The sequence below is a fragment of the Phyllostomus discolor genome, chromosome 14 (assembly GCF_004126475.2).
Source record: "Phyllostomus discolor isolate MPI-MPIP mPhyDis1 chromosome 14, mPhyDis1.pri.v3, whole genome shotgun sequence".
NCBI lineage: Eukaryota > Metazoa > Chordata > Mammalia > Chiroptera > Phyllostomidae > Phyllostomus > Phyllostomus discolor.
This window is the reverse complement of record NC_040916.2, coordinates 5103234-5124829: the sequence shown is the minus strand read 5'-3', so window position 1 is coordinate 5124829 and position 21596 is coordinate 5103234.

Below are 21596 nucleotides of genomic sequence, written 5' to 3'. Positions count from 1 at the left end.
TCACAGTTACTCGCTGTCCTTCAGAAACCAGCACCACCGAGAGCAGTCCCTGAGCACTGGTGCCCCAATCTGGGAGACTAAAGTCTGAGTGGGGACACACGCTAATGACGCCAGACAGGGAAACGGGGATCCCCAGAGCGGGAGCTGACTCTGGAGTTCGTCTCCGAACGAGCCAGCAGTATTTACTGACGATGATGATCGTGGTGACTATATTCCAAGACCAGAAGTTGGGGCCTGGGTATAATAATGAAGAGTTTTTGCCCTTCTCCCCAGTAAGAAAAATAATCTAAGTAGACTTTGGATCTCAGAATGCTGCCATTTCTGAGATATCTTTATGGTTTAAGGAAATAAGGCATGAACTACCTAAAATAGGATTCCCCCGGGAAATGTATGTGACGAGGGGTGAACAGTCCAGCAGGTGGGAAGCTACAGAGCTGAGAGTGGCCCGCGATGCTGTGATGCTCTCCCTGCAGCAGGGGCCGCTGTCCGTGTACTGAGACCCCCACTCACCTTTCCTTACCTGTGACCTGCTTTACAGAAGCTTTGTGGCTGGTGGGACACGAAGCAGACAAACCACAGGCAAGTCCCCTATCACCCCCACCACCTCCTACCCCTTGCCCGATTCTCCTTCTTCTATAATAAGAATAATAAGCAACTGATTATCCTCCACTTCAAAGGGACACTGTGAGAGTGGGTGAGGCTGTGTGCACCTAAGGCCTCAGAGAGAAGCCCTCTGTGCACCCAAGTTGCTCTTGGCATTGTAGACCAACCGGCCTCAAACAAAAGCAGCAATGTTCCTCCAGGCAAGGTCTGTGCCTGCGAGATGTGTTCCTGCAGAACTGAACCCTTTTAGCTTTGTCTCTGAAGTACAAATGAGTTATTTATTAGTAAGAACACTCTTGCAAAAGGGTAAACTTTAACCAGCTCACAAATTAGGGTGGCTCTAGAGGAGACGGGAGAGTAGCAGGAACTCCCAAGTCACCTGCACTAGTAAGAGGGTTTTGTTTTTTTTTAAATAGTCTAAGTACACAGTACTGATTGGAGTTTGAATACTTCTCCAGCTTCTCATAAGAACAAAAGTTTTTATTCAGTGGATGCAAACCATATTCTTAATTATGGAATATATATTTCAAATTTCTAGAAAAACTGATCAGAAATACTTGTCAGGGGCATGTTTTTGGTATACGAAATCACTCATTTTTGTGTCTTTGGTCTTTCAAATGTAGTAGCAGAAAGGAAGCCACAAAACTATCTATTGAGCCATTACTGGGGACAGAACTCGGGTTCAACTGAAACGTTTGATATCAGGTGATTGATCTCCTGTTTCCTCTGGGTACCGGGGCCTCCCTAGAACACTCTGTGTAAAGGCCCCCTTCAGGAGACCCTGCTACAGACAGCACCTTGGCAGCTGTTCCCCAGGGAGGAGCTGCGTGATGGGTGCCTCCCTCCCCCCGCCCCGAGAATTCTCCTCAGTCTTTGGGGAAGAAAGACCCAATTCCAACAGATAGTGAGGAGGCCTTTAAAAAAAAAAAGAGGGAAGGAAAAAAGTTTGATTTATGTAAGCTGAGTAACAGTCAGACTATAAATGCCGAAATTCTGGTCAAGAGCCTGTTATCTTGTAATCCCGTCTTCTATCCGAATTTTAAGAACATCCTGTGTGCTTCTTGGGCAGATAAGATAACTCCCAGAAGGCGAAGAGCCCCTCTGGTCAGGCAGTCTTGCTGGAGGAGATAAAACGGCCGTTTGGCTCTGGTTTGGTTTTCACTTTTCTCAGCCCAGTTGCTATCAGTGCGCTCTGTTCATGCGCCTGCCGCATGCTTCCCCCTCATCGGGCGTCTCAGACAAGTGTCAGCATGTAAGGTCATGAGAACTGGATTCTTGTTCCCTCTGAAGAGTGTGGTATTCAAAGAAATTTAGCTGAAAACTAGGATGGCCTCCTTCCCCCAGGGCTTAGCTCTCACCACATCTTTGGAGAGTCAGAATGCCAGCTGGGTCACAGATTCACACACAGTCAGGTTCCCTACACAAAAGCATCGATGGTGAGGGACCAGCGCAAGGAGTGAGAAGCCTTGCTTCTCCAGGTCCCTTCCCTACTGATTTTCAGGTCAAGTGAGCTCTGCGGAATGTCCATCAGACTTTCGAAGGAAATTTCTGCCCTGGCTGATGTAGTTCAGTGGATTGAGCGTGGGCCTGAGAACCAACGGGTTGCTGGTTTGATTCCCAGTCAGGGCATACACTTGGGTTGTGGGCCGGGTCCCCAGTAGGGGGCATATGAGAGGCAACCACACAATGATGTTTCCCACTCTTTCTCTTTCCTTTCCTCTCTCTATAAAAATAAATAAATAAATCCTTTTTAAAAAGAGAGAGATTTCTTTGATTTGTGGCATTTTTTTTGGTTTGTTTTCAATATAAAATTCTTAATTGAGAAATCATGTCATTTTCTAATCACTGTAATAAAAGAGAGTAAAGAGCTAAACACGCATTGGAGAGCAGGGTGTTAAGGTTTGCATCCGACACACCCTGGCTGTCCAGAGAGGAGCGCTTTAAACCAGTGGTTCTCAGAATGGGATCCCCAGACCAACAACTGGGAACTTGTTCAAAATGCAGCCTCTTCGGGCCCATCCCAGACCCATGGGGTCAGAAACTCTGGGGGTGAGACCCCACGGTCGGGGCTTACCAAGCCGTCTGGTTGGTGCCGGTGCGCACTCAAGTTGGACAGCCACTGCTAGATGCTCTCCTGCCAAGGGGTCCGCTGGACCAAACCCTCACCCTTTTCTTAATATTGGAAAAGGCAGCTTGACATTACTGAGACAGACCCACCATTGCACCTGTCCGTCCGGCACGACGGCACCAGTCGAATCCTATGGTGAGACCCTTCTTGCCTTTCCTGGAAATATTTCCATCACTCTCAGATGCCCCATCCCTGTGGGGAGTCACCAGAGATAACACTGACCCTTCTCCCCTCGATGATCCCACTGTCCTTACCTCCTTGGACACATCTGCTTTTCATCCTGCGACTTAGGATAAGAATCCTGCCTGCTGTTGAATTGCTTATAGATTCAGGCCTTGGTTTTGAGTTTTGTTTTGTTTTTCCTCTCATTCTCTTTCTGGGAAAAACAACAACAACCAAAAAAAAACTAGACCCTGAAAATGTCTTTGACAAACCACAGATGCTCGTGTTAAGACTGGAGCAGAAAGAGCTTGCATGTAACCTCTTTAACAATCGACATCTCACCCTGGATTGTTTGTTTTGGCTAGCGTGTGCTTTTTCCGACATGGTCTTAGCAATAACAGTAGCTTTTGTTTTTGAGGGTTTGTGCTGAAGGAACCGAGGAATCATCTGGAACAGTTACCATGCCCTCTACCATCGAATCCTTACACAGCTGCATGAGATACACATAATATCATGACGCCCAGTTACAGAAGAAACCGGGGTCTGGAGACAGCGAAACGAGGTGCCTCAGACCCCATTGCTGACAAATACAACACTGCCACCGATGTACCGACACTGATCAGCTACATGTTGGCTCCCTTCCCTCGCTTCCCAGAAGAATACCCAGCCTCTAGCAGAAGCATGCAGGAACCGAGAATTAACCAAAAATAGATGAAAAGAGAGGTGTGATGAAAAAAAAAACAAACACTAGGCAGAAACTCGTGGGCCTGGTTTTGGGCTCTGGTTCTGTACCGCCCAGCCAGGCCCTTGACAAGACACTGGCCCTCCCTGAGTCTCGGTGTCTCGGGTTGTTCGAGAGGTCACCAACACACCTGCTCAGAGGTGAGGGATGAGGAGTGGAACCACCAGCATGAGGCCTCACGGCAGTGATTCCCGTGGGGGGGCAGGGGAGAAGTTAATAAGGCCTCAACGGCTGGACCACGGGCCTTTCATGCCGGTTGCTGAGGGAAATCGCATTTCTCTGGCTGTGTAGTCTCGAGGGTGGGATGAGGGTGCACCCAGGTGACTAAGGGGAGGGGAAGAGGGTGGGGAGCCACCCAGCCAGCTCGTCTCAGTTCTCCTGGCTGCCTGTGCTCTGTGCAGCTCCGAGTGCCTTGCTTCAGGCACTATCTGTTTATTTGTGCTTGTCCTGTGAAGCAGCTGGCGAACAACAGGCTTCTTATGCACATTTTGGTATTTGCAGACACAGCCAAACAGGGGTCTCCAGTGAGCATCAGGAGGGGCGCAGGCTGTGGCCTGGAGGCAACAAGACAACTCAGGTCTCACAGGTAGAGGGCTGGGGTGGTGGGGAGGGAGGGAGCAGTGCTTCATGGAAACAATAGGTAACCAGCACCCCTCACTCAACACGGGAGCTCTGCCGCGGACAGAGAACCAGAATGACCTGGACTGGGGAGGCGGATGGGTAGGGAGCTGCGCGAACTCCCACTTAGCCCTCCCTCTTAAGGCTGCTGTGGCTTCCCATAAAGGAGGGCGAGGTGGTAATGGGAGGCCTGGAATTTGCATCTGCACATAGGTGGATCGGCCCACTGACCAGCGAGGACAGACCTATGGTGGCTCCGTTTTGAGAGTTTCGAGGGAAGGGGGATAGCTGATGGCGAGGGGCAAGTGAACAGGAAACTTGAAGTACGAAAAAAGGGTGACAAGCTAGGTCCTCTAGGAAGTGGCCCATGGCTAGGGGTGGGCCTGCTCCTGATTCAGCAAGATTTCAAAGCCAGACCGTATGTGCCCTTGTGTTTCCTTGCTGAGTGGGGCCTGCCTTTGCATACGAGAGAGAGAGAGAGAGAGAGAGAGAGAGAGAGAGACAGAGAGAGAGAGAGAGAGAGAGAGAGAGACGGAGAGAGAGAGAGAGAGAGAGAGACAGAGAGACAGAGAGAGAGACAGAGAGAGAGAGACAGGCAGAGCAGCCTGGCGTTTGTGTGTTTTGGAGGGTGGGAGGCTGGAAGGGAGCTTCTTGTCTCCCCAGAGCCCCTATCCTTGGTGGTCAACTCGGCTGAAGAATGCGTTCACCCTCTGGGGTCTCCCATTTCCCCAGGCTAATTACATGCCTCTTTATGACAGGAAATAGTTTCTCAGCTGAGCTGGGAAACCCCAGTCCCCGGTGCCCCGCGGTCGTGGGTATCATGGGAAGGACCAGAAAGGAAGCAGCTGCTCAGGCTCCTCTCTTCCCTGCCCTTCCCAGCAGCGCCCAGCCCGCTCCGGAGAGAGGGAGTGTCCCTGCTTCCGGCAGAAGCCTGCAGACCGGCCACTGGGCATGGCTGTGATGTGGATGCTTTGAGGAACCCAAGGAAAGGATGAGATGAGGTGGTGGTTACAGGCAGAATGTCAGAAAGGCCCCCAGGGAAGTTGAGTTGTTTATTCACAGCCCCTCAGCTGCTGCCTGGGAGTGAGAGGGAGTGTGGCGGTCCCCACCCCTGCTGTGTACAGCTGCTGGGGACAGAGCTGGCTGCCTCAAGCTTGGCTGGGGCGGCTGGGGCGGCTGTGGGGGGCAGGCAGGAGGGAGGATGGGACACAGTGGGGAGGCGGGGGACCTTGGCTGAGGTCCTGGGACAGGCTGAAAACCTTCCTCTCCCCACAGGGCCTCCCTCGGTCAGCACAGTGCCTGGGGGGGAGGGGGGTAGAAAATAGTCCCAAGAGGGACCACAGGTGAGGGGGACGTAGAGGGAGAGTTTAGAGGGAGAGGAAACAGCTGGGCTGCTGCTTCCCTAGAAAATGTACTCATGAAGCAGATTCCAGGATGATGCGAGGGTTATGGGCACCTTTCCTCTTTCCACTATTGGAGAGAGAGGACACTGCCCCCCTCCCCCCGCCATGCGCGCACGAAACTACACACACACACACACACACACACACACACACACACACACAGGCACAGAGTGATTCAGCAGTGTCTTAAATACCTACACTGACCTGGAAGCTGGCGAGCTGGGAGGGGGGGGGGGGCCTCACCGTTGTTTTCTTTGACCCCTGATCTCAGGGCTGTTCCAAGTTTCTGAGAGCTTCCCCCCCACTCCCAATTCTCCTTTAAAAAATGCCAACGTTATCTTGGGTGGGTGGTTCAGTTAGTTGGAGCATCATCCCATTCACCAAAGGGTTGTGGGTTCAGTTCTAGGCAGCACACACACCTAAGTTGAGGGTTCGAGCCCCAGTTGGGGCATATGTACCTATCAGAGGCAACCAGTTGATGTTTCTCTGTTATGTAGACGTTTCTCTCTTTTCTTTCTCTCCCCTCCTCTCTCTCTGGAATCAGTGAACACGTCTGTAGGTGAGGACTGAAAAATAATAATTTTTTAAAGATTCCATTTATTAATTTTTTAGAAAGAGTGGAAGGAAGGGAGGAAGAAAGGGAGAGAAACATCACTGTGTGAGAGATACATCAATTAGTTACCTCTTGCACACTTTAAATGGGGACCTGGCCCACAACCCGGGCATGTGCCCGGACTGGGGATCAAACCTGTGACCTTTCAGTTTGCAGGCTGGCACTTGAGCCACACCAGCCAGGGAAAAAAAAAAAAAAAATTGTTTTAATGCCAAAGTTGAGGAGGTTGGGATTGGGAAATCAAGAAGAGAAGTGACAATTCATTTGAATTATGGTCCTTTGCTGCTCGTTCGGCAATTTCTTCCCTAAGAGAAATCATTCGCTCTGCCCCGGTGACATCCAGCCTGGAGTTAGATAAAGAGGCAGAGAAAAGAAACAGGGGACACGGTAGAGGCCATAAGCCCCTGAAGGACAGGAGATCTCTTAAGTCTTTCTTGTGATAATTGAGTTTTTTACTGAGGTCACTGTAAATTCACATGCAGTTAAAATAGTGAGAACGACGCGGAGAGAGCCCTTGTGCAGGCGGCCAGCTCCCCCGGCGGCAGCATTCTACAAGACCTGGTGCAATCGCACGGCCAGGATCCTGACCGTGAGTCAATCTCCAACCTCACTGAGGTTTCCCGGTTTGCTTTGCGTGCATGCTCGCGCACACGGGTGGGCATGCATGTGTGTGTTTAGGTCTATACAATGTCGGCACCTGTGTATGTCTGCACTGTCACAATCCCGATTCTGAACAGTCACAACACGGCAGGGAGCAGGGACCCCTCGTGCTGCCCTGGAAAGCCACGTCCTCCGTACCCGTCCCCACTCCTCGGCAAACAGGATTCCGCGCTCCACTCCACTCCTGAAGTTTTGCTTCAGAAATGCTACATGGAAAGAGTCAGATAGCACACGACTCTGGGGTTGGCCTTTCTCTGCATAAGTCTGCCCAAGCCGTCTGTGCCTTGGGAGCTCTTTCCTTTCTGTTGGTGAGTAGTTATTGAATTCGCGGTATATTAGGGCCAGAGTGTGTTTAACTCTTCACCTGCTGAAGGACATTTAGGCTGTTTCCACTCTGGGGCTATTGCAAGTGAGGCTATGGACGTTCATGTCCAGGCTTTACGTGAACATCAGCTGGTCTTTCTATCCAGCCACAGCATCGTGTGGGCGCACAGTGGGCCCGCAGGCCATGTTCCTTGGTAGCAACTGAGGACAATCTGCTCTGGCCTTTCTGTCCAGGTGGAGGTGAGGGAAAAGAAGAGGATGACAGTGGCTGGAGTGGTTACCTTCAGCCACAAACCAAAAATCAAGGCAGAGTCTGAAGAAAGAATTGATCAGCAGACACACGGCCGTCGTTAGCATTGAGCATGTGGGTGACAGCAGAGCCAGGTTGTATGTAGGGACAAAAGGCAGGGTTCCATGCACAGGTGGAAGGGAATGAGAACAACCGACAAGTAGAGTGACGGCAGGAAGGGACACACAGGGGAGGCGCAGGGGCGCCGGGGGCTTTGGAAGCTGGCCTGAGTCCAGTCCTGCCCCTGCCCCTTGTCAGCGGTGTGTTCTGGGCAAGGCACTTAAATCTCTCTGAGACTTCACTTCCTGATCTGTCAAAGAAAGATAAATGTCTCTCTTATAAGAGTCATAAGGAACAGATAAAACAACATATAAAGTTCTTCACTCGCAGTAGCCACAGCCCCTGAAATGCCAGTTTCCTCCCTGCCTTCCCTGCCTGTGAGAGGGGGCTGATGAGGAGAGGCCTCAGGAGTCCAGTTGAAAGGACGCCCTCAACTGGCTGGCCTAAGAGTAACGGGGACTTGAGCACAGGCTGGACTCAGCAGGGGCTGGGTGCCGTGCAGACCGCCTCTCTGCAGCACAGGTGTCGCATCCGCGCACAGGAGGACGGGGCAACGGGCCAGCCCCTAGGAGTCACCAGTGCCACTGCCACTGGGCTTTTCTACGGTCAAGGTGAGCTTCTCCCGGCTTCAATGAAAGCCTGAGAGGGACAGTGGGCACCCCTCTCTGAGTGGTTACTGGGTGTGCTGGAATGGTTTCTGCCAAGCACATGCAAGCTGTCCACAAACTTATCCCTCCCTTCAAATTCCAAAGCCCAAGTAGCCAAAGTCCTGGTGCCTCCCACGCCTTCCAGAAACTGCCTGGCCCCAGCACCGCCCTTCTCCCCGCCTCGCCTTGGATCTGACAAAGATGCTGAAACTTCTGATCCCATCATGGAACTTTCTTCAGCCACAGGCCACTAGAAAAGGCGCAGAACCCCCCTTTCCTTCTTCCCACTGGTGTTTCTTTTGAATAAGAATGACCTCCCTTGTGGGTCTCTCCTCTGGAAGAGAGGGAGATCACAGGCTCTTGACACCCTGTTCCCCGTTCTCATCTACTCATCCTGCCTGTCCCCCCCCCCCCCCCCCCCGTGCCTCCCAGGTCCAGGCTGGGGCCAGGGCTGTGACTGGGCAGAGCCCCTGGCCTTTGGAGCCAACAGCTGGGGAGAAGACAGAGGGCACGGGCCACTCCCCTCCCAAATGACTTGGACTGCTCACTCTGCCAGTTCTCTCTCCTGCAGCCCTTTGGGTCTCAAAGGACTTGCTTACTCTAGTGTGGGGGTGGCTGTAGGGTAAATAAGAGAAGGAAGATGGGGACAGACTTCCCCTTGGGTGTGACCAACCAGAAGGAGCCCTGCCCACCCCACCCGGGGCTTCCCATGCCACAGCAGTGGTCACAGAATGTCCTGTTCCAAGCTTTTTTGTGCCCATCATCACTTTTTTCTACTGGATTTATTGATATTCCTCTCTGCTGAACGTATACCTCCCAAAGCGATCTTTGAAACCATAATTAGATTATGTCGCTGTTCTGCTTGACTTCTTCTAGTGCCTTCCTGTTGCACAAGAATAAAATCTGCACACTCTGGTTTCTGCTTACTTACCCAAACCCATCTTGCGCTGGCTTCTCTCCATTCATGGGACTCCCTTCCCGCCAGCTGGTCCTGCCTCAGGACCTTTGTGTCCGCTGTTCCATTTTCCCGGTGGTTTCCCCTCAGAGCTTCCCGGAGAGGACTTCTTTTTAATTTTCATGACCTAGCTCAAATGTTCCCTCCTCAGAGGGCCCTTTCTTTCTCCACTTCCTCCCCCCGGCGAAAGGCCCTCTAACTCACCCTCTTGTTTTTCTTCACGGCCATCCGAAGTTGCTCAGGAACGAGTGCAGTGTCCCCACTAAAACGTGCACTTCAGCATCCAGGGACCTGGCCTGTCCCCTCGACCCGGCATCCCCAGCATCTGGAAGGGGCTCGCCCACTATTTGTTGGATGCTGATAAATCCCCTGGAGGTCGGAGTAAGGCAGAAAAAGCCCATCATGAAGGCAGGCAGAACGCTGGCCACAGAGGCTGGAAAACTGAAAACTGAGTATACATCCAAGGGGGGACTCAAAACAGTGGGAATTTATTTACAAAAACTTGTGTATTTATTCTTACATGTTTAAATTTCAGTCACCTACAAAGTACTCCGCATTTGACTCAATACACCCACGGAGACTTTTTTCCCATGCTCACAACAGTTTTTTTTTTCAAGATTTTATTTATTTATTTTTAGAGAGGGGAGGGAGGGAGGGAGGGAGAGAGAGAAAGAGAGAGAGAGACATCAATGTGCGGTTGCTGGGGGTTATGGCCTGCAACCCAGGAATGTACCCTGGCTGGGAATCGAACCTGGGACACTTTGGTTCCCAGTTCACAACAGTTTTTGAATGGTCGATTTTGATGATTCCTTTTAGTGCTTCTGCCGTTTTTTGTTTCACCTCTTCCACATTGACGAAATGTTTCCCTTTGAAGAATTTTTTCATCTAGGGAAACAACAAGCAAACAAACAAACAAACAAAAAGTTGCTCGGGCCGAAATCGGGGGAAGAGGGAGGGTGGGGCACAGGGGTCATGCTGGTTTTGGTCAAAAGACCACTGAACACTCCACCTGGTGTGAGCAGGTGCGCTCATAAATCACCCATTGTGAAATGGGCGCACGCACTTTTTTCTAAGAGAGTCTTAAAAAAATCCACGGAAGCCAAATGCAAGTCCTCACAACGACGCCAGCCGGTGCGCTGATACAGACACATTTCTAGACCACACCTGGGGTCTGGGAGAAGCCTATTCTACTGGGGCCCGCCCTCCAGAAGACAGTTCTAGGGTTTTTGTGGCCCCCCTTGTAGGGTTGGACTTCAGCTTAGCCAAATGTTAATCGCGCAGCTCCGGAAAAGTGACTTCACCTCTTGACATTTATTTCCCTCCGATATCAAATAGAAGTGCTTCTGGCTGGCTTCATGAGCTTGTGGGGAGAATGAGAGAGTTATGTAGAAGCACGGAATAAATATGGAACAAGCACTGGTTTAAAAAATAAATCCACAGGGTTATCCAAAGGCAGTAAACGGGAGCCTGGCTTCCGTTCCACACCAATCTCGTCTCCACTCCTTCATCAGCTTCGTCGTTCCTTTGATTTAAAGAGGCCAACACACATGGCAACCCTGCGGGAAGGAAACACGGAAAACCACCACCCTCCTGCCACAACCAGGCCGCTGCTGGCGTTTGCACAGCCCACGAATAAAGAGGATCTTCACATTTTGAAGTAGTTGAAAAAAAATCAAAAGAAGAAGGCTATTTCATGACATGTGAAAATTGTATGAAATTCAAATTTCAGGGTCCATCAGTAAAGTTATATGGGGACACAGCTATGCCCATTCATTTGCCTGTTGTGTCTGTGCCCCCTTCAGTGCATTGGGGCAGAGTTGAGTACTTGTGGCAGAGACCATGTGGTCCCTAAAATCTTTCCTCCTTGGCCCTTCACAGAAAAAGTGTGCAGATTCCTAGATGATTCTAAAAAGCGGATGGGCTTCTGTAAAAGGCTGTTCAGTGGCAAGGACAGCATGGCCTCTGGGACGGGTCCCTTTCGGCTGCACATTTTGGGAGGCCCTGTTTCACCCTGGGCCCCAGAGGCAGTGCCAGCCTCCTGGAGTCCAGAGAGAGACTGACGGGACCTGCACCCCCATGAAGGCTTTTGGGGAAGAGGCCCCCAAAGTGGTGTCCCACAGGAGCCCATCCCCAGTTGCAGCTCATCTAAATGCCCTTTTCCCTTAGTTTTTTCTAGAAAGTAGAAGGTAGGATGGCTGAAGTGGCTTAACCTCCTTGGGACATCGGCTCTGGAAGGCGAAGTCTGCCTCCCCAGCGGGGAAACCCCGGGTGCCCTCTCTCCTCTCGCGGGCCGCTCCGTGTCCACACGGTAGGCTCCTGCAGCAGCAAGCCTGCCAGAGCCCTGGTAGAGAGTTTGCAGAAACGAACAGGAGAGCTAGCTGCTGGATGGAAGTGGAAAGTCTGCTCCTAATGACAGGCTTGTTTCTCTGGGGAGCTTATAATCACCTTGTCAGGCTCCCACTCCATGTAGTAGAGATGCCGCCCCACGGAGCCCAGAGATCCCTGGAGGCTGCTGCGTGGCCTTGGGGGTGGGGATGTGTGCGCACAGTCTCCAGGCTGGGCTGTGAAGGTACGGGAATCAAAATGCAAATACAAAGCTGGGTGCTGGGGATGAAGTGGAAGCTGGGAGCAGGAGGGCCTGCGGGCGCAAGCCCCCAGGGTGAGGGGTAGTGCAGAGGTGTGCCCTTCTCATTCCTCCTTCCTTCTGCTAGTCCTCCCTCCACCCCCCTCTAGGAAGTTTGAGGGCGGGGCCAAGCCCCACACTGGTTCTGCTCCCTCTAAGAAAGAAGGGGCCCTTTTTACCAGGGTCTTCTTAGACAGCCGACACTGTCCTGTCTTCTGGATGTTCAGGTCTTGGCACCCAGCAGCCTCTCTCCCCTTGAGTCACCTCCCTTAGGAGTAGATGTGGTCCTGGCTGGTGTGGCTCAGTGGACTGAGTGCTGACCTGCCAAGCGGTTCGATTCCCAGTCGGGGCACATGCCTGGGTTGCAGGCCAGGTCCGCAGTTAGGGGCGTGCAGGAGGCAATCAATCGATGTATCTCTTGCACATTGATGTTTCTCTCCTTCTCTTTCTCCCTCCCTTCCCCTTTCTAAAAATAAATACATAAAATCTTTAAAAAAAAAGAAGTAGATGTGGTCAGAGGACTAGAGCTTAAGGCCAGGCTCCAGCACAGTGGCTGTGCGGCCCTAGCTAGTCACTCCCTACTTTTCTAAGGTTACATTTCCTTCCTTTAGTAATACCTGTCTCCCAAGATCACTGGGAAGACCAAATGACACACTGTATGTGACAGGAAGCATAAGCCCAGGAAGGAGGTTTCACGGGAGTGACCTGTGATTCCCGGGCCCAGCCCTCCCGACACGCAGTGAGCCCACCCACTGCACTGACTGCGGGACAGGCCTGAAGTGACCATTGAGTGTGAGGCAGCCTCAGCACAGCCTGGCCTGAGCAGAGTGTGGGGGGCGGGAGGCCTCTATCACTAGGGCACTATATGAAATCTAGGAGATGAGCCCTCACCGAGGTGGCTCGGTTGGTTGGGGGTCATCCTGCAAAGCCAAAGGTCGCCAGTTCGATTCCGGTCAGGACACACGGGTGGGTCGTGGGTTTGGTCCCCAGTCAGGGTGCAGGGTACATATGACAACTGACCCACGTTTTGTTCCCTCTCTTTCTCCCTCCATTCCCCTCTCTCTGAAAATACATAAAATCTTTCTTAAAAATGTGAAATCTTGGAGATGTGAGTGAGGGAAGGAAGGCCTTGGAGACATTATCACAGAGGCTCTCATCAGGGGCCCCCATCACCCCTGCTTGTGGTCCGCCACCAGCGTCTGTCTGGTCCGATATGTCTGCCTGATCAGGATCGCCCTTCCCGCGCCAGCCCAGCCAGCCGTTAGACCGAGACAGCGTCCGCCTCCCGCTGCGGCCAGTGTGACAGCTCCTCCTGGCTCTCGGCCCTCCTCCGCTGTCCATCCGTTCGCGCATTCAGGGCAGGAGGGTGGGGGACAGGATTTGAATGTGTGGATTTCAGGTGTCACCTGCCTCTCCCCTCTTTTATCCTCAGAAGGTGTCAGCAGAGTTCTAGCAACCTCCATGTGACACCTGGGGAGTTCAGCACAAAGGAAATGGGCTTGCTTCTCATTCAGCTCTGCCGCTCTGTAGCCACATAACCCTTGGGAAGTCAGTCCGACACCTTCCCTGACCGCTGCTCGGCGTGGCAAAGAGTCAATGGGAAGTATCTGTGCAAGTGCTTTGCAAATGATGCTCTTTACCTGCGAGGGACTGCTATGTTTGTGGAACAGGTGTCAGACATAGGCCAGCAGGGCGATGGAACAGCATGAGGCAATGGCCCTGAGCAGGGGTCAGGAGCAGGGGGCGGAAGGAAAGGACCCAGGACAGTGCTTATTTACTGCTCTGGGTCGGGCTCTAAACTAAGCACTCTCTGATTCTCACACAGCCCTGTGGGACCCTGTGGGACGGGAACTATAATCCTTGTTGCACGGAAGGCCATCTGGGTTCAGCGAAGTTACTTAGTCCAAGTTTACCGCTGGTAAGGGCAGAGTAGGGCAGCAAGCCCAAGTCTAAGCTCAGAGTCCACGATCTTTGCACGCTACCAAGTCTCTACAGAGCCTTTTCTGGGCGAGGGCACTGGAGGGAGATGGGGGCAGGAGAAGAAGAGTGAACTGAGCAGGGGGCGGGCGGGGTGGAGACCAAAAGTATTTCTCAGTGTCTGGTCCACGAAGGTGCCAGGGCCACCGCCTGCCCATACAACACTTCTTTTTATACAAATTAGAAAAAGGTTGTGCCGCCAGGAGCCTTGCCTGGCTGTGCCTGTGAGGCGAATACCGTGCACACCATGGCAGCCCTGGGGGGTACTCTGAAGTTAATTAAGGAAAAGCAAAACAAAGCCCAGGAAACAATAAAGTTGAACACTAAAGAGTAACTGGGGAGGGGGGAAAGAAGAAGAAACGTGGAAAAAATATGTAAGTGGTAGGAGTGTCGAGAGGGCAGCGGAGGGAGAGCGTGGCCGACTGCCCCAAATCCAGACCACGGGCCTCTGTGTGTCCTCTCCGGCACCTCAGGGAGAGGAAGAGAGAGAGAAACACTGATTTGTTTCCACTTATTTATGTGTTCCCTGGTTGATTCTTTTTTAAAAAAGATTTTATTTGTTTATTTTTAGAGAGAAGGGAAGGTAAGGAGAAAGGAAAGAGTGGGAGAGAAATATCAATATGTGGTTGCCTCTTGCACACCCCAAACTAGGGGCCTAGCCCACAACCTGGGCATGTGTCCTGACTGGGAATCAAGCCAGCAGTAAAGGAATCAAACCTTTGGTTTGGTTTACAGGCTCGTGCTCAATCCACTGAGCCACACCAGCCAGGGCCCTGGTTGATTCTTTTATGTGCTTCCGTGACTGAGGATCGAACCCTCAACCTTGGCATATCGGGATGACGCTCTAACCAACTGAGCTACCCGGCCAGGGTTTGCATGCACCTGTTAAGGACACCTGGGGTAACTGATTGCTCACTGCTATGTCAGCTGCGGGACAGTCAGCTCTGAACAGGCGGGGCATAGATGTTTCAGTGTTCTGTCTCCTCACTTCCCATTCAACGAAGGAGGCGTCTTTTAGCCAACACGGCTGGATGGTGCTCAGCACTAGCACGTGCAGCTGTGCATGGCAGTACTGAGAAGGACTCGGAGATTAATTCATTTAGAAAAAACAAAACAGGCCCTGGGCAGGTAGCTCAGTTGGTTAGAGTGTGTCCTGATATGCCAAGGTTGCGGATTTGATCCCCAGCCAGACACGTACAAGAATCAGCCAATGAATGCATAAGTAAGTGGAACAACAAATTGATGTTTCTCTCTCTCTCCCCTTCCCCTTCCTCTCTTTCTAAAATATCAATAAATGGACATTTTAAAAATTAAAAAAAGATTGAGGGCAGGCTGCAAACCAAAGTGTCACAGGTTCGATTCCCAGTCAGGGTACATGCCTGGGTTGCAGGCCATGACCCCCAGCAACTGCACATAGATGTTTCTCTCTCTTTCTCCCTCCATTCCCTCTCTAAAACTAAATAAAATCTTTTTAAAAAATCATCCTGCTTAAAAAAATTAAAAAAAGAAAAAACAAAACAAACAAAATCTAGTCTATAGATTTTGTGGCTTATTCCCTCCCCATTTCCTGGCCCTGGAACCCAGCAGGAGGTGGAGGGGGTCTTCACCGAGTCCTTCTGTTCTTCTGGAGCTCCAGAGTCTGGGTGGGGGGTGGCCCTGCCCAGGTACCTGGACTCAGCCCTGCCCTGTCTTTCCCGCAGGCCAGGGGGTGGATTGTGCAAAAGTGGCACGATAGATACCCTGAAGCAAGAGGTTAGTTCACAATCTAATTACTACTTACTCACTTCTTATTATCCTGAGCATTGCATCAGGACCGTGAGAATGGCTTTGTAGCCACTTAAATGAGTATCAGCTGCCCTCACCCCACCCCACTCCGCCCACCTCAGGACACACACACATGTCCAGGTACTGTAGTAAGTGCTGTCAAAAAGTCACTCCATCTGCAGTCTATCCCCCACGACTCCTGACACATTCAGACCATCCCTTCCAGAATGGGAAAAGCTGCCCAGTCTGCAGGACCTCCAACATCAGATCCTCAACGTGGAGCCTGCCACAGGTTATCTCCCCCGCCCCTCACCCCTTGCGGCCCTGCACTGGACTTGGAGAGCTGTGTGTGTGTGTGTGTGTGTGTGTGTGTGTGTGGTTGTGGGGGGACACTTTGGGAAGGAAGGTTAGAAATTTTACATCTTATTTCAGATGCTCAGGGAAGTCCCTCCTCTAGCCTGACTCCTGTTCCTTTTTGCTGCAATTCTAGTGTTTTCCCTCTTGTTTTGCCCTCCTTGCCTCTGGCTGAGTAAATAGTGTAAGAGCACTTGATGGTGGGTATAGCAGCCTCATCCTCCTTTAATTCTTGCCTCACAGCCTAGAGTCAGCCCTGGAGGAAAAATGGGAACAAGATCTTGGGTCCTTTTCCTTTGTGCCCTCCCTCCCCTCTTGACCCCTCTATTTTCCCCCACTCTGGAGACTGTGGAGATGCAGCCGCCAACCAAATCCCCTTTGAGCTCTGCTGCCTCCCGAGCTGGGCTCTGTCTGGGCCTGCTGCTGCTGTGGTTAATGCACCACCACTGAAGTGCAGTGCTGGCTTGGGGGGAGCCGAGCCCTGGCTTCCGCTGCCACTCGGGGACCGCGGGGCTCTGAGCACGCTGGAGCAAGGCTCGAGGGCTCAGGCTCAGGCTCTCATTTGCTTCAGCTCTACCATCTTGGGCAGATGACTTGACCCCACTTCCCCATCCGTTAAAGGGAGTGGCACCTGCCTGCCTTTGAGGTACCTGTGAGTATGAGACCTGATGATGTGTGTGAAAGTGCCGTGTCGGCTGCCGAGTGCAGCACCGAGACAGGGAACTCTCTATCACTGTCACCAGCATGGTGGCCTCCAAACTCAGTGCAGAACTCCCAGCTCTGCCCCACTTCCCCTGGGTTTGTCCACGGGCCTTCCTTCATTTATGACCTCTGGAGTTGGTTGGTAGCCTTGAGATTTTGTACTTGCCTACATGCTGCTGAGTAATATTTTTACACCACTTTCTATTTTCCAGAGAAGACTATAACCTCCATAAGGGCAGAGGATGTACCTTGCATGTCCTTCTGCATCTCATTTGGGACTCTGTACACAGTACAGAATGAGCAAACACGCATTGAGATTCTCCTCTAAGTACATCACTCAAGCAGTAGCCTGCATTCTTCCCAAAAAGATTTCTGCATAAAAATTGAGACTCAGAAGCTAAATGCCTTACTTGCTACATAAAGTTACTACATCCTAGCCCAGTTCATAATTGTTACTTAATAAGTGTTTGTTGAAGGAGAACTGAGTGACTGGGTGCCCAGGAAGTGGCATTGGGTCTGTCTGGTCCCAGAGCCCACACTTTTCTGACTCTAGCACACAGCCTCTCATTGATTAGCTGGGGAAAGGTCTCCGTGGGGTGTGTGGAGCTGGGGAGCCCTGTCCCCTCTGGCTGTCCCTCCCCATTTGCCAACCCACCTGGAGTTAGCCCTCAGGCAGCTGAGCTCCAGAGTAGATTTCCTGGTATTCACAGCGACATAATCACCTCCTTGCTCCAGGCATTTCACAGCCCAGCCCAGTTAACTAAGTGTCTTTGCCTTTTAGAGACTCGGAGGGAGATTGTCTGGTTCACTCCCGGAACCTTAAAGGGAAGGAGACAGAATTACCATTTTTGCTTCTGCCTCACTGCCCAGAACAAGTCCCATCAAGCATCTAACCCCAGTCCCAATTCGTCCTGTTAATTTGGTTTCTAAAACTGAGCGGCTCCCATTCCGGCTTTGAACTAGGCTTCCTTGACTTGGAGCATTCTGCTGATGCCCCCCAAATACGGGAGGCGAACAGACAGCTCCAGCCTTTGAGTGGAGAGTGGAATGGGTTTGACTGGCTCTCAGGGAGGGGAAGGACTACTGGGCTCGTCCCGGCTCGCCCCTCACCTGGTGCCTGAAAGCCCCGGAGAGCTACCCATTCCTCGCGCTTCATCTGTTTAAAGCAGCTTCGAACCTGCCCCTTCGTGAGCTCCCTATAATCTGGCTCCCCGGACTCTCTCCTCTGGTCTGGTTTGGCCCTCTGAGGCCAACCCCTTTCTCCACTGACTTTGCTGTTGCCTGTAGAAAAGCCAACAACTTGCCAGGACCGGTGTGTCTCAGTGGGTTGGGCCATCGTCCCGCAAAGCAAAAGGTCACCGGTTCAATTCCTGGTCAGGGCAAAAGCCTCAATTTCAGGCTCCATGCCTGGTGCGTTCAAGAGGCAACTAACTGATGTTTCTGTCTCAAGTCAATGTTTCTCTCCCTCTCTTTCTCACTCCTTTCCCCTCTCTCTAAAAATAAATAAAATCTTTTTTTAGAAAGCCAACATCTTCTCATGAGTAGAGACCCCAGCTCTCTACTCAGCCAGATCTCTCTGCTTTGGTAGCAGTTTTTTTTTTTTTTTTTTTTTTTTTTTTAATTTATTGACTGATTTTAGAGAGAAAGGAAGGGAGAGAGAGGAAGAGAGAAAGAGACATCAATTTGTTGTTCCACCTATTCATGCATTCATTGGTTGATTTTTGTCTATGCCTAACTGGGGATTGAACCCACAGCCTTGGGGTATCGGGATGATGCTCTGGCTAATGGAGCTACCTGGCCGGGGGCTCTGCTTTGGGGGCAGTTTTGATCTCTCCTGATTCCCCTTGGACCTGGGTGGGGCCAGGAGGAGGACTCAGAAGAAGTTTAAGTCCAGAGGAAAGCTCTCTTTGTAGAAGGATTTCTATTCCTGAAGGATGTGCACTTGAAGGTATTTGTTGTTGTTTTAAAAACTTCCACAAACTCCCCCGCATGGGTCACCACTCAGATTGGACTGTCCACAGTTACATCATGGGGGCTATGTTCACCAGCAATTTTTTTAAAGATTGTGTTTATTTACTGGTAGAGGGAGGGGAAAGGAGGGAGATGAACATCAGTGTGGGGCAGAAACATTTATCAATTGCCTTTCCCATGCACCCTGATGGGGGACCGAACCCACAACCCAGGCATATGCCCTGACTGGGAATCGAACCAGCAACCTTTCACTTTGCTGGACAATGCCCAGCCAACTGAGCCACATAGGTCAGGGCTCACCAGCAATTCTAAGGTTCAACCTTCTAGGAGTGACAGGGGCAGCACTGGTGACCTCAGGAACTAGAGGCCATGATCCTTCCAAAACTTGCGGTTTGAGAGGGAAGGTGGGGCTGTCCCATCCTTCTTTCAGCGACTTCAGTTTCTCTTCTGTGCCCACGGAGTGCTGGGTGATGGCAGGAATACAGCCAGGTGCGTGCGTACAACCCTCCAGTTCCTTCTCACCTTTCAAACCCTGCTCCAACTCATTTCTTCACCCAACGGTGCCAAACCTCCCCATTAAGGGGGCCTCGAGAGTGGTGGGGTTCTCCTGCTCACGTCCCTGGTCTCCCTCACCCAAACCCTGTGGACGGAAGTGGGAGCAGGGGCCCACCCTGGGGGCAGCCCAGTGGTGTGTCCCATTCCCCTTTCTGCCTTTGTTTTATTTTATTCTTTCCCTTTAAAAATAATGTTTACTGGCTCTTTTCTTTCTATTTACAAGAGCAGTTTTTAATCCACATAGAAAACTTTGAGACACAGAAAGGCTCCCCCTCCACCTGATGTTAACATAACCACAGTGCAATTATCGAACTGAGATATTAATGCCGGTGGAGTACTGTTTACGAAACTGCAGACCTTACTCAGTTTCCACCAGTTTTCTACTGTCCCTTTCCTGTTCCAAGATCCAGTCCCGGAGATCACATTGCATTAGTTTATACCTACCTTAAAAATGTATATCCCACCGTGAGTACTGTTTTGTAGCCACTGTTTTCACTGTTTTAATTGATGGAGGAAATGTTTATTTCCTCCATCAATTAAAATTCTCTGTCATCACCACTTCTAAATGGCAGCATCATGTCCCATTATATGGAGTTGCCATAATTCGCTTAGCCAATAACTTACTATTCTACACTTGGATTGTTTCTCCTTTCTGCCTATTATGAGGAATGATGAGATAAACATTATGTATATACCTTTGACATACATATCAGATTATTGTGCCACAAGTGGAACCCCAGAAATGGAACTGTTGTGTCCAGGGACCCTTCCCTCCTCCATCAAGTCTGGAGCTAGGATCTGGCCCTGCGGTGGCCTTTATACTCAAAAGACTGTTCGCCCCTGACCCTAAGGTAGGCCAGGAAGAAGTAGGCCTCAAAGGGGGCCACAGCCCTTGTAAGGTGGAGGTGGCGAGAGGCGAGGGGAACATAAAGGAAACTCCAAGTTCTTCACGACTTTGCAGGCTTCGTCAAGGCTAACCAGCCCCAGCGAGGTATCGAGGTATCGCACTCTGTAGAAAGAGAACAATGCTTGCTCTGAGCCCGAGTATAATGGGAAGGGGCTGTGGGGGGAGGGTAGAGTAGAAGCTGCTAATGCATTTTTGCCAGCGTCTTTGGTTTCTCCAATATTCAGCCAGACTATTAGCAGGTCCCCAAGGATGGCCTTGCTCCTCACATCATCCCCCATTTCCTATAAATGGGAAGTGGCTAGGGAGTAGGGCGTGTGTGTGTTTTGTGTGCGCGCGAGCGTGTGTGTGTGTGTGTGTGTGTGGTGAGGGAGGAAGAGGAGAGGAAGGGAAAGGGACACGGTGGTGCCACTGACTTAGTGGGGAACTGAGACCCACATAGGTTTGTGAGGGTCTCAGTATGGGGTTGGGACTCTCTCTGGGGCTCTGAAGTCACTGGTCAGGCTCAGTGAGGGATCGCTGCCTCTGCCTCGTTTCTGAAGCCCAGAGACTGTGTGTCTGTGTGTGAAGGGGGGTGGGGGTGGGAAATGGTGATTGGACAGAGGGATTGCCTCGGTTTATCTGAAAATGGAACTCAGCTCTTGAATGTCATAAGGATTAAATGAGTAAATACATAAAAAGCACTTGGAGCCATGCCTGGCACAGTCAGTAACAGTCAACTGTTATTACTATTACATGAGGAGGCTTAGCCTGCAGAAGAAGGGGGAGCATTTTCACAGCACCCTGTGCAAGGTGGGGCCTGGAGAATGCACCCACCTGGCTCGGTAGAGAAAGGTCACCTGCACTGGGGAGGTGTACCTGGCACCTACCCAGGTGGCCAGGACACTGGGTGGGGTCCAGGATGTCATAACTTGCTTACAAGGTATAAGCCACGTAGGCCTCTGGCAAAAAATCAGGGAAGGGCGAGGGGGACTCCTATGCTCTGCAAGGAAGGACTCCCTCCTGCTCCCAGTCAGTGCTCTTTGCCCAAGCCTGGAAAATACCACGTCTCCTCTCTCTTGGCTCTGTAATTTTCCGGCTGACCTGGAATTACCCTTTACTTTTGCCCTCTTTTCTGGGGCAGTGGGAACACCAGCTCAGGGACCCAAGACTCTACCCTAGTCTCCTTTGGCCACAAATGGGTACACCAAAGGCTTTGGAAAACCCCTGGGAAGGTGGAAGGTCACCTGCTGCAGGGGTAAGTGCTTCCCAGGTTTCGAGCTGAACTTGTTGAGTGACTCAAAACGTAGATTCTTGGTTCTTCTGCTCTGCTCTTGCATCTCTGCTCTGCTCTCTTCTGCCTCCACTCTGGGCTCCCCAGGCCACCAGGGCTCCATCGTTCCCGTCTCTTCTCCATTTCCCACTCTTCTTTGCCTCCCAGCTGGAGGTGCCTTTAAAGATTACCTGGCCAATCTTTCTTTGTACAGAGGCCCAGAATGTGGAAGGGACTTGCTCCACGTCACATCTGGTTGGTGGCAGGGCCAGCACTGGGACCTAGGGCCC